Below are 13,395 nucleotides of genomic sequence, written 5' to 3'. Positions count from 1 at the left end.
AGCTGAGAAAGATCTAGTCTTTAGCCTTACATAAGAGCTGCTCACAATCAGAGATTGCTTGGGGAGTGCTTTGGATATTTTGCAAAGTCTTTGGTGGCATCATCTCCATGGAGCATGGGTACTGGTCACAGAGTCAGGTCAATAAACAATTCAGATATGAGGCTTCAGATTATGTCAAAACACTGCCCTTCTGAATTACTCATTTAAAGGTGAGAGCATCATCAACTCCAAGAAACACAATCTTATCCTGAATATAGATGGGGATGGGGTGGTGGTGGTAGGGTTTGAGCTGCATTAGTAGATATGCTTAGGAATTGTGGCTTTTTTACCAGGGAAGAAACTGATGAATATTTTGCTATCAATATATTTTGCTTCAATGGTTGATGTCTTCTTTAGTTTACTCATCTTTTCAGACTTAATTCTTGACTTAGAGCTTTGTTTTTGGGACAAGTTTCATCTCCTGCTATACATTTGAATGGAGTGTTTTCTGGGTCCTCTGGTTTTTTGCACTGATTTCCTCCTTAAGGGGTTAGTCCTACCCTCTGGTTCTTTGAATTTTGGAATTCTAGATTTTCTGATGCCTTGATGGCCTCCTAGAACAAGTTGTGAGGAGTCTTGGAACCCTATGGTATGTAAGTCAGACCTGAACTCACCCTGATTAATGTCTTGTTCCCCCATGTCACTCTTGTTTCTTGGGACTTCCAAAGGCTCATCTGTTATCTTACAATCACCCTGGATCTTTCTCAGGTCATTCTTCCACTCTTATTGCCTCTAAACAGAGTATTGAAGATCACAACTATCTATGATCCTTCTCTGGCTACACTGGGAAGCTATGAGAGAATTATTTTTCCATTATTGAATACACAAGTCCAATATTAGTTCCACTCCATATCTGTGTTGCTCCATTTGATAACATAACAGTACCCAGAAGCTAAGCTCAGCTGACATGATGCTACCTATAAATTCACTCATTTGCAAATATCATCAATAGCCCCTAAAAATGCCATCTTGAAGTTGAAGACTACATACTGATGATACATTTTTTGACACAGTGAACATGTAAAAATAGATGCAAAAGGTTGCTTTTAGATTTGCAAAAAAATAAAAAACAAACAAACAAAGAAAAACAAACCATATTATGTTCATGGATTTGTAGTAGATTTTTAAAATGGGATCATTTCCTGCCCTAAACTGAAAAAATTCTAAATATACTTGAGTGTTTTATCAATATCATCTGAAGGATATCATGAAAGATCTCACTGAGTTTTATATTGATAAGAAATGTATTCGAATGGAATAGATTAAGGATTTAGATTCATAAGACCTGAATTCAAATCCTGCCTTAGACACTTAGCATAAATTTAACCATGGCCAAATCCTTTAATATCTCTGGATTTATATTTCCTCATCTATAAAATAAAGTGGTTGGATTAGGATTTTTTATGGTCTCTTACAGTTTGAAATCTGTGGTCCTATGACAAAGGGAAAAAAGAAGCCAAAATGTCATTCCAAGAAGAATGGAGTTTGTTATACTACCATGAAAAAGATAAAAAGTATATTCCTTTTGTCTAAGACATTATAGTTATAACGTCACATAACACTAAAGATATTCATGGTTCTCCTGAGTAGTTTTATTTTATTTTTTTGTATGTTTTAATTTTTTAAACATTAATATTCACTTTTTAGTAAATGGTTACATGATTCATGCTCCTACTTTCCCCTTCACCCCTTGCTCTCCCCCCACCCATGGTCAATGCACATTTCCTCTGGTTTTAACATGTGTCATTGATCAAGACCTATTTCCAAATTGTTGATCATTTCATTGGTGTGGTAGTTTCGCATCAAAATCCCCAATCATGTCTGCCTCAACCCATGTGTTCAAGCAGCTGCTTTTCTTCTGTGTTTCCACTCCTGCAGTTCTTCCTCTGAATGTGGGTAGTGTTCTTTTCCATAAATCCCTCAGAATTGTCCTGGATCATTGCATTGCTGCTAGAACAGAAGTCCATTACATTTGATTTTACCACAGTGTATTGGTCTCTGCATACAATGTTCTTCTGGCTCTGCTCCTTTCGCTCTGCATCAATTCCTGGAGGTCTTTCCAGTAGTTTTAGCAAGTTCTCCATACTCAGATAGATCCATGTTCTCAACTGGATGACGTATTTTATGGCTATTCTTTTATAGAGTCTCTCATTGGTTATATGTTGAAGCCTGCTCACACTGCAAACCACTTTTTTATATTTTATTTTTTATATTAGTGCAGTTTTTAATAATTATTTTCTGACATCTTGTGATCTATGTTCTCTCCCTTCCTCTCATTCATCTCCCTTCCCAAGATGACAGGGAATATGATATAGGTTTGTTATTATACAATACATATTTCCATTTTTCCATGTAGTAAAAGAAGACACATATTGTTTTCTCTAGAGAAAAATTCATGGAGAAAATAAAATGAAGAATGGCTTGCTTTGATTCACATTCAGATTTTATCAGTTGCTTCTTCCACAGTGGATATCATTTTTCTTTTGGTCTTGTATTCCCTGAAGTTGTTCTGGATTCTTGCATTGCTGATAACAGTTAAGTCATTCACAATTAACCATTCTACTTTATTGCTGTTACTGTTTACAACATTGTTCTGGCTCTGATTGCTTCAATTTGCATCACTTCATATATTTTTTCCAGTTTGTGGAATTTTTTTGAGATAGACCTAATAGTGCTATCGCTAGAGCATAAAGTATGCAGTTTGATGGCCCTCTCAGCATGATTACAAATTGCTCTCCAAAATAGTTGTATCAGTTCACTGCTCCACCAACAGTGAATTATTGTCCCAATTTTCCTCCTTTTTTATTTAAATTTAAATATTTATTAATATTCATTTTAACATGGTTACATGATTCACGCTCCTATTTTACCCTTAACACCCCTAAATTCCCCCACCCATGGCCAACGCACATTTCCACTGGTTTTGTCATGTGTCCTTGATCAAAACCTATTTCCAAATTGTTGATAGTTGCATTGGTGTGGTAGTTTTGAGTCTACATCCCCAATCATGTCCACCCCAACCCATGCACTCAAGCAGTTGTTTTTCTTATATGTTTCCTCTCCTGCAGTCCTTCCTCTGAATGTGGGTAGCCTTCCTTTCCATAAACCCTCAGAGCTGTCCTGGGTCATTGCAATGTTGCTGGTACAGAAGTCCATTACATTCAATTTTACCATAGTATATCAGTCTCTGTGTACAGTGTTCTTCTGGCTCTGCTCCTCTCACTCTGCATCAGTTCCTGGAGGTCTTTCCAGTTCACCTGGAACTCCTCTAGTTTATTATTCCTTTTAGCACAATAGTATTCCATCACCCGCATATGCCACAATTTGTTTAGCCATTCCCCAATTGAAGGACATACCCTCCTTTTCCCGTTCTTTGCCACCACAAAAAGCGCAGCTATAAATATTTTTGTACAAGTCTGTTTATTTATGATCTCTTTGGGGTACAAACCCAACAATGGTATGGCTGGATCAAAGAGCAGGCATTCTTTTATAGCCCTTTGAGCATAGTTCCAAATTGACAGCCAGAATGGTTAGATCAGTTCACAACTCCACCAGCAATGCATCAATGTCCCAATTTTGCCACATCCCCTCCAACATTCATTACTCTACCCTTCTTTCATTTTAGCCAATCTGCTACGTGTGAGGTGATAACTCAGAGTTGTTTTGATTTGCATTTCTCTAATTATTAGAGATTTAGAACACTTTCTCATGTGCTTATTGATACTTTTGATTTCTTTACCTGAAAATTGCCTAATCATGTCTCTTGCCCATTTATCAATTGGGGAATGTCTTGATTTTTTATGCAATTGATTTAACTCCTTGTATATTTGAGTAATTAGACCCGTCAGAGTTTTTGGTTATAAAGATATTTTTCCCAATTTGTTGTTTCCCTTCTGATTTTGACTACATTGTTTTTGTTTGTACAAAAGCTTTTTAGTTAAATATGATCAAAATCATTTAATTTGCATTTTGTAATTTTCTCTAACTCTTGCTTGGTTTTAAAGTCTTTCCATTCCCAGAGATCTGACAAGTATACTATTCTGTGTTCACTTAACTTATAGTTTCCCTCTTTATATTCAAGTTATTCACCCATTCTGAATTTATCTTGGTGTAGGGTGTGAGATGTTGATCTAAACCTAATCTCTCCCATATTGTTTTCCAAATTTCCCAGCAGTTTTTGTCAAATAGTGGATTCATGACCCAAAAGTTGGGCTCTTTGGGTTTATCATACACTGTCTTGCTGATGCCATTTACCCCAAGTTTATTCCACTGATCCTCCTCTCTGTCTCTTAGCCTGTACCATATTGTTTTGATGACTGCTGCTTTATAGTATAGTTTAATACCTGGTACTGCTAGGTCCCCTTCCTTCACATTTTTTTTCATTATTTCCCTTGATATTCTTGATCTTTTGTTCTTCCTAATGAAAGTTGTTATAGGTTTTTCTAATTCAGTAAAGATGTTTTTTGGTTGTTTGATAGGTATGGCACTAAATAAATGAATTAATTTCGGTAGAATGGTCATTTTTATTATGTTAGCTCGTCCTACCCATGAGCTGTCAATTGCTTTCCAATTGTTTAGATCCAGTTTTATTTGTTTGGAAAGTGTTTTGTAGTTGTTTTCATATAATTGCTGTGTTTGTTTTGGTAGATAGATTCCTAAGTATTTTATATTGTCTAGGGTGATTTTAAATGGTTTTTCTCTTTCTACTTCTTACTGCTCTAATATGTTGGAGATGTATAGAAATGCTGATGATTTATGTGCATTTATTTTGTATCCTACAACTTTGCTAAAGTTGTTGATTATTTCTACAAGCTTCTTGGTTGATTCTCTAGGATTTTTTATGTATACCATCATATCATCTGCAAAGAGTGATAGCTTATTCTCCTCATTGCCTATATTGATACCTTCAATTTATTTTTCTTCTCTATTTAATACTGCTAGTGTTTCTAGTACTATGTTGAATAATAGAGGTGATAATGGGCATCCTTGTTTTACTCCTGTTCTTACTGGGAAGGCTTCTAATTTATCCCCATTGCATATAATGCTTGTTGATGGTTTTAGGTATATACTGTTTATTATTTTTAGGAAAGGTCCTTCAATTCCTATACTTTTCAGTGTTTTCAATAGGAATGGATGCTGTATTTTGTCAAAGGCTTTTTCAGCATCTATTGAGATAATCATGTGATTTTTGTTTGTTAGACTGTTGATATGGTCAATTATGTGGATGGTTTTCCTAATGTTGAACCATCCTTGCATTCTTGGTATAAATCCCACCTGATGATGGTGGGTGATCTTCTTAATTACTTGCTGGAGTCTCTTTGCTAGTATTCTATTTAAGATTTTTGCATCTATGTTCATTAGGGAGATTGGTCTATAGTTTTCTTTCTCTGTATTTGATCTCCCTGGCTTTGGAATCAATACCATATTTGTGTCATAAAAGGAATTTGGTAGGACTCCTTCTTTGCTTATCATATCAAATAATTTGTATAGTATTGGGATTAGTTGCTCTTTGAATGTCTGATAGAATTCACTTGTGAATCCATCAGGCCCTGGCGATTTTTTCTTAGGGAGTTCTTTGATGGCTTGTTCAATTTCTTTTTCTGATATGGGATTATTTAGGTATTCTATTTCTTCTGCTGTTAATCTAGGTAATTTATTTTTTTGTAAATATTCATCCATATTGCCTAAAGTGTAATATTTATTGCCATATAATTGGGCGAAATAGTTTTTAATGATTGTCTTAATTTTCCCTTCATCAGAGGTAAGGTCTCCCTTTTCATCTTTGATACTATCAATTTGGTTTTCTTCTTTCCTTTTTTTTATTAGATTGACTAGTACTTTGTCTATTTTATCTGTTTTTTCAAAATAACAGCTTCTAGTCTGATTTATTAATTCAATAATTCTTTTACTTTTGATTTTATTAATTTCTCCCTTGATTTTTAGTATTTCTAATTTAGTTTTCATCTGGGGATTTTTAATTTGCTCACTTTCCAATTTTTTGAGTTGCATGCCCAATTCATTAATCTCTGCCCTCCTTAATTTGTTAATATATGCACTCAAGGATATAAATTTCCCCCTGAGTACTGCCTTGGCCGCATCCCACAGAGTTTGGTAGGATGTCTCATCACTGTCATTCTCTTCAATAAAATTGTTGTTTGTTTCTATGATTTCTTCTTTGCAAATTGGTTTTGGAGAATCATATTATTTAATTTCCAATTGGTTTTTGATTTGCCTGTCCAGGTGCCCTTACTAATTATTATTTTTATTGCATTATGATCTAAGAAGGTTACATTTATTATTTCTGCTCTTTTGCATTTGTTTGCAATGATTCTATGCCCTATAACATGGTCAATCTTTGTCAATGTACCATGTGTAGCTGAAAAGAAGGGTCCTTTTTGTCCCTATTTATTTTTCTCCACATATCAATTAAATCTAAATTTTCTAGGACTGTATTCACCTCTCTTACCTCTTTCTTATTTATTTTTCGGTTTGATTTATCTATATCTGACAGAGGAATATTTAGATCTCCCACTAGTATGGTTTTACTCTCTTTTTCCTTCTTGAGCTCTGCCAGTTTCTCCTTTATGAATTTGGATGTTATGCCACTTGGTGCATACATATTGAGCAGTGTTAATTCCTCATTGTTTATACTGCCTTTAATTAGGATGTAATGACCTTCCCTGTCTTTTTTAATCATATCTATTTTTCCTTTGGCTTTGTCAGAAATCATAATAGCCACTCCTTCCTTCTTTTTCTTATTTGATGCCCAAAAGATTTTGCTCAAGCCCTGAACCTTAAACTTGTGTATGTCCACCCGCCTCATGTGTGTTTCTTGTAGACAACATATGGTAGGATTTTGGTTTCTAACCCACTCTGCTATTTGCTTCCATTTTATGAGCCAGTTCATCCCATTTACATTCAGAGTTATAATTATCAGTTGTGCATTCCTACCCCTTCTTCTAAAACTATTTCCTTTTAAACCAGTGGTTTGCTATTAAGCTGGTATCCCTTATCCCCTCCCTTGATTAACTTCCCTTTCTACCCCTTCCCTTATTATTCCTCTCTTTTTGTTTTTAAAGGCCTAATGAATTCCCTCCCCCTTCTTCTCCCCTCCCTTTTTTGACCTCCCCACTCCCCTGCTCCCCTTGATTTATCCCTTCTGACTTTCTCAGTAGGGTTAGATAAGAGTTTTATATCCCAATGGATGGTATAGCTACTCTTCCCTCTCTGGGTTGATTAAACTGAGAGTAAGGATTAAATATTACCTCTTAATGCTCTCTTCCTCTCCTTCTTATAATAGTATTTGACCCCTCTCCTTCCCATGCCCTCTTTGTGTGTAATATCATATCCTATTTGTCTTATTCATTCAAATTTCTCTTGGTGTCCCCTACTATTCACCCCCCTCTTTCCCACGCCCATGTCATCTTAGACCATTTAGTATTCCACCCTCTCCCTGTGAATTATTCTTCTGATTACTATAATAGTGAATACTATAATAATGAATAGAGTTCACTACTGAGAATTATACATTGCATTTCTCCACATAGGAATACAAATAATTAGATCTTACTGAGGCCCTTAAAAAGGCAAATTTAAAAATTATCAGTTTTCTTTCTTTCCCCTCTGTTTCTTATTTATCTTTTCATGTCTCTTTTGATTTTTGTGGTTGGATATCAAACTTTCCATTTAGCCCTGGTCTTTTCTGTGCAAATACTTGGAAATCTTCAATTTTGTTGAATGCCCATACTTGCCCCTGGAATTATATAGTCAATTTTGTTGGGTAGTTGATCCGTGGCTACAGGCCCAGCTCTCTTGCCTTTCTGAATATCGTATTCCAAGCCTTGTGGTCTTTTAGCATAGAGGCTGCCAGATCCTTTGTGATCCTGATTGGTGCTCCTTGGTATTTTAATTGTCTCTTTCTGGCTTCTTGTAAGATTTTTTCTTTTACTTGGAAGCTCTTGAATTTGGAAATTATATTCCTGGGCATTGTCTTATCTGGGTCTAGTGTAGAGGGTGATCTATGGATCCTTTCAATGTCTATATTGCCCTCTTGTTGTAGGACTTCAGGGCAATTATGCTGAATAATTTCTTTTAGTTTGGAGTCCAGATTTCTATTAATTTCTGGTTTTTCTGGAAGACCAATTATTCTCAAATTGTCTCTTCTAGACCGGTTTTCTTGGTCTGTCACTTTCTCATTGAGTTATTTCATGTTTCCTTCTATTTTTTCAGTCTTTTGACTTTGTTTTATTTGTTCTTGTTGTCTTGAGAGATCATTAGCTTCCAATTGCTCAATTCTAGCCTTTAGGGAGTGGTTTTCCTTTTCAATCTGGTCATTTCTGGTGTTCAATTTGCTTATCAGTTCATTTGATTTCTGAGCCTCACTTTCCAATTGCAAAATTCTGCCTTTTAAACTGTTATTTTCTTGCCTTATTTCCTTTTGAGCTATTTCTATTTCTCTAACCAAATCTTTTCCAACTTTCTTGTCATCTCATTTTTGAACTCTTCACAAGCTTGTGACCAGTTTTCCTTATTTTGTGAGGGTCCAGATGCTTTTTTGTTCTTCTCCTCTGCTTGCTCGGTTGCCTGGATTTTCTCTGTGTAAAAGTTGTCGAGTGTTAAAGATTTCTTTTTCTTGTTGTTAATCTTTCTCTTCTGAACTTCCTGATTCTGGGTAGCCATCGTTAGCTCAGCAGCTTCTCAGCTTTATCCTTGAGCTCAGAGTCTGTCTGTGGTCTTTGGGTCCTGAGGTCTGAGGTCTGGTTTTTCTCATGGTCAAGCCCCCTGTTGGACCCCCTTGCTTGATCCTCTGCTGGAGGTTCCTTTACAAGTCTCAGGGTGCTGCTTCCACAGTTGTATACCCATCTGCACTAGTTCTCCACTCAGGGTTTCAGAGCCTTCTCTTGCGCCTGTGTCTGCCTCCACCTGAGACTGTGCTCTGTGTCCGCGCTCAAAGTCCATGTGCGTTCTTTAGCTTTTTGGGGTCCTAAATCTTGCTGCTCTCAGGAGCAGGCCCTGGAGCTGCCAATGACTCAATGGGTGCCCCAAACTTGCTCTATTTCTTTTTAGCTGGCTTTGGCGTTATAGGTGGTGTGTGTGGAGGGGGTGGAGGGGTGATTGCTCAGCCTGCGTTTTAGTGAGAGTTGTTTCACCCCTTTATAGCATGGAAATGTCCCGATTCCACGTACCTTCCATGCTGCACCCTGGTGTGGGGTCCCTCCGTTCATCTGGACTTTTTTTTATGTCTCCTTGAGGATTCCTGTATGTTTCGGTCAGGAGAGGTTAAGTGCTGCTCTTTACTCTGCCGCCAACTTAACCCAGAACCCCAATTTTCCCCTTTTTATCAGTTATCATTTTATTTTTATTGTCACATTAGCCAGTATGATAGGTGTGAGGTGGTACCTTAGTCATTTTAATTTGAATTTCTGTAATTAATGATGATTTGGAGCATTTTTCATATTATGAAAGAAAGTTTTAATTTCTTCATCTGACAATTATCTGTTCATAATTTTTGAGCACTTTTCAGTTGGGGAATACATACATGCCTCTTAATTTCCTTCTGTTTGATACTCATTTTTATAACTTTACTGGAAGTGCTTGTTTCATCTGCCTCATTCTGATTATTGAAACAATCAATACCTTTTTGTTGTTATTTAGTATTTTTAGTGATGACTAATTTCCGTGTCTCTAGCAAGGTTATCATCATTATTATCCTCAGCCCGTAAATATAGTCAGCTACTAAATTTTATTAATTCTAACTCCATGGCATCTGTCATAACTTTGCTCTTCTCAGCATTCATGATCCTACACTATCTACATCAGGTTCTTTTCACCACAGTTGCAAATGATGTCATAATTTGTCTTCTTGCTTCCAGTCTTGCTCTTTTTTAATCCATCCTACAAATAGGTGCTATTGTTCCTGTTTTAAAGGATTCACTATGTAACTGTCTTACTCAAGAAGTAACAGTAATTTCTTATCACCTCAAGGAAAAATATAGCCCATTTAATTAGAGCTAAATTTTGAAGGGTTTTGAATGCCTTTCTTCTCAGAGTGACTTTATCTTAACTTTCTTTAAACACTCTATATCCCAGCTACATTGGTATTTTATTTCCCATCTACATGTGTGGAATATTTTCCATCCTGATCCCTACTTTTTGAAATGTCCTAATTTCTTTCCAGACTTAGCTTATAAATTGTTTCTGTATATGGCCTTTCTTGATTCTGTCAATTTTTTTACTCAACTCCTACCCAGGAAATACCTTTGATTTAACCTGTCTTGATATTCGTTCCTTCCTATAAAATTCATTGAGGATAGAAAATGTTTTTCCTCCATTATCTCATGAAAGTATTCAATAGTTTATTGTTTGAGATGAATTGGTATCATTCCTTTCCATAGTAATTAAGTAGAGAGAATAATGAGTGATAAAGGCACAGTATGTTTCTCTTAAATCTCTTTACATTAATGTTGCTCCAATGACTTACATGTATTTGGTGTACCTATCTTTAGAGGAAAAAAGTAACTCAGATTTGGAATTCCATAAAAGTGAAAATGTATCTTTTTCAAGGGCAGAAACATCTTTTTATGCTCTAGTTCCAATTACAATTTAACCTACTTTTGTAAAAGTTGAGTCAAAGATTTTTAAAAATGCAAATGTTCTGGCGTAATTTTCAATTAAACTTCACATTTCCAAAGAAATGCCTCCAGGTCTTCATTTCAGACTCTCTGCCTTACCAAATTCAACCAAACTTTCATATATTGGGAAACTTGTGGATCAGTGGATAGACCTGGAATCAGGAAGAGATGAATTTAAATCCAGTCTAAGATACTAATGAACTGTGTGAACCTAGGCAAGTCACTTAACTTCTACCTGCCTCAGTTCCCTTAACCATAAAATGTCATAATAATAGCTTCTTCCTACCAGGGTTATTGTGAGGATAAAATGAAATAATTGCAAATTACTTAGTACAGTGCCTGGCATGTAGGAAGTATTATGTAAATGTTAATTATTGTTATCATCATCATCATCATTAATATATTTTATAACCACATATAATCCATCTAGCCACAAAATAAATGCTCAGAAAATTACCAAGATTGACACAAAATTCATTTCTCCATTCTACAAATGTTATCAAGATAGGAAACCACAACAGATTCAGAAGTTAAGCAAGAAATAGACTAATGAAATGTAGAAATATAGCTAGGGCATTCTCAACCCTAATGGCTCTCTTTAGAAAGAGTTCAAATCTAGTAGGGGAGGAAATCTGCCATTCAGCCCCAACAAAGCAATCAATAATGATTTATTGATAATAATAGCTAATAGTAAATAATTCCTAATATTTAATGCCATCTCATTTAATCCATGTAACAATCCTGGGAAGTAGATGCTATTATTATTCCCATTTTGCAGATAAGGAAACTGAGACAAACAAAAGTTAAATGACTTGTCAAGGGTCACACTGCCAGTAAGTGTCTGAGACTGGATCTGAACACACCTTCTAAACTCTAAGCAGAGCTTTCTATATACACTATGACACCTAGATGCCCTATGGTTCATATTCTATGCTAGGCACTATACTAAATTCTGGTGGATGAAAAGAAATAATATCTCTTAGACTTAAATTAATATCAGACTTACTTGCTATACCATTTTAGCAGTATAATGAATAATAACACACCAATATAAATTATTTACTATATTTTATTCTGGGACATAAATCACAGTGAACATTTATTCTATACATCAATGTTACTCTTGACATTTTCAGGTTTATAACATAATGCCACCACTAAACTCTCAAGATTGCAAACAAAGTCTCTCAAGACTCCCTTTTATTTATTAACAATATAGAAGTAAAACTCATTTTTTCTCAGAGGATACATTCTTTCTCTTTGAGACCTTACAGTCTCTTTTCAGCATAACAGTTAAAGCTTTTCCATTCTCTTCACGGACTCCTCTTTACAACATTTCTTCACAAGATAAGAATTAAAGTATATCTTTCAGGAAAGAAGCTTTCCTGGTCATTTCATAGTTTCTCTAGCTTATCTGTTTTATTAACTTACTCCCAATTCATCTCTCATTTTATTTAAAAATTCAGTGTTTTTTTTTAAATTTCCTCTGATTCTCAGAATTTCTATTTTTGTATTTACTCATTATGCCTTTTGTAGTCTTTTAAAGTTTTTTCCCCTAGGTTTTTTGAAGTTGCACATCTCATTCAGTACCCTATTCTTTCTCTTTCTTGCTGATAAGGATATTTAAAGATATAAATTCTCCCTGTCCCCACAGCCTAGGATTGCTTTAGTTAAAAATTTGGTTATAATTTATCATTTCCCCCATGTAATTATTTGTTTTTTTCCTGTGATTTGTTCTTTGAATCACCTTTTCTTTAAGCTGATATTATGTAGACTGAATTTAGGTTCTAATCCTGCTTTCAAATATCGATATTGGTTTGAATTTTTCTTATATTTGTAGCTACTAAAGGCTGAGTGTAAGATTTCTGCTTTTCTGAATATGTTTATTACAAATAATTGCAATGTTAAAGTCTTCTACATAAAATCTAGCTATGGTATACTAACCCTTGATCTTCAGTCCTAATGGCTACCTTATATAATTGAATTCTACTACTCTTGATTCTTTAATCTCTGTTTATATCAGTGTTTTCGAATGATTGAGCCAGCCATTTTAACCCTTGTTAACAGTGTCCTTATCCCAGTTTACTAATTTTTTTTATTTGAAGCATTGATATGAGAGTTGTGGTACTTCTATTAGCAAACTGCATTGGCTGAAACTGAACACACACACACACACACACACACAGTTACAAGCACACAAGTATGGTAAATCTATGTTTCAGTTGGGCTTTTGATCTTTCATTTGGTTCAGATAAAAGACCATCCTGGCATCAGGATGACTTGAGTTGAAATCCAGTCTTAGACAGTTATGGGCTATCAGACAATGAGGATATCATGCAATTCATCTCTATCTTAGTTTCCTCCTCAGTAAAATGAGGATAATTATAGTGTCCACCTCCTAGGGTTGTTGTGAGTATTAAATGAGATAATATGTGTAAAAGTTCTTAGCACAATACTTGGCTCATAGCAAGTACTATATCAATGTTAGCTATTGTTTTAATTATTGTTATTATTTTTATTCCTACTCAGTATAATGGTTTTTGATTGGCCTCTCCAATCCTATATCTTTTTCTTCTTTTCTTCCTTATGTCTCTTTGATTTGGATTTGTTATTTTGTTATTTTGCCATCAAGAATAAATGTACTAAGGTGCAATGATAAAATGTTCACCTTGGTCATCTTGGCTCTATTTCTTTTGACATAAGTACTCTCCTCAGTATAACCCAT

Source organism: Gracilinanus agilis, chromosome 4 (genome assembly GCF_016433145.1).
Source record: "Gracilinanus agilis isolate LMUSP501 chromosome 4, AgileGrace, whole genome shotgun sequence".
In the NCBI taxonomy this organism is placed as follows: Eukaryota; Metazoa; Chordata; class Mammalia; order Didelphimorphia; family Didelphidae; genus Gracilinanus; species Gracilinanus agilis.
The sequence above is the reverse complement of the archived record's forward strand: the minus strand, read 5'-3'. Positions refer to the sequence as shown.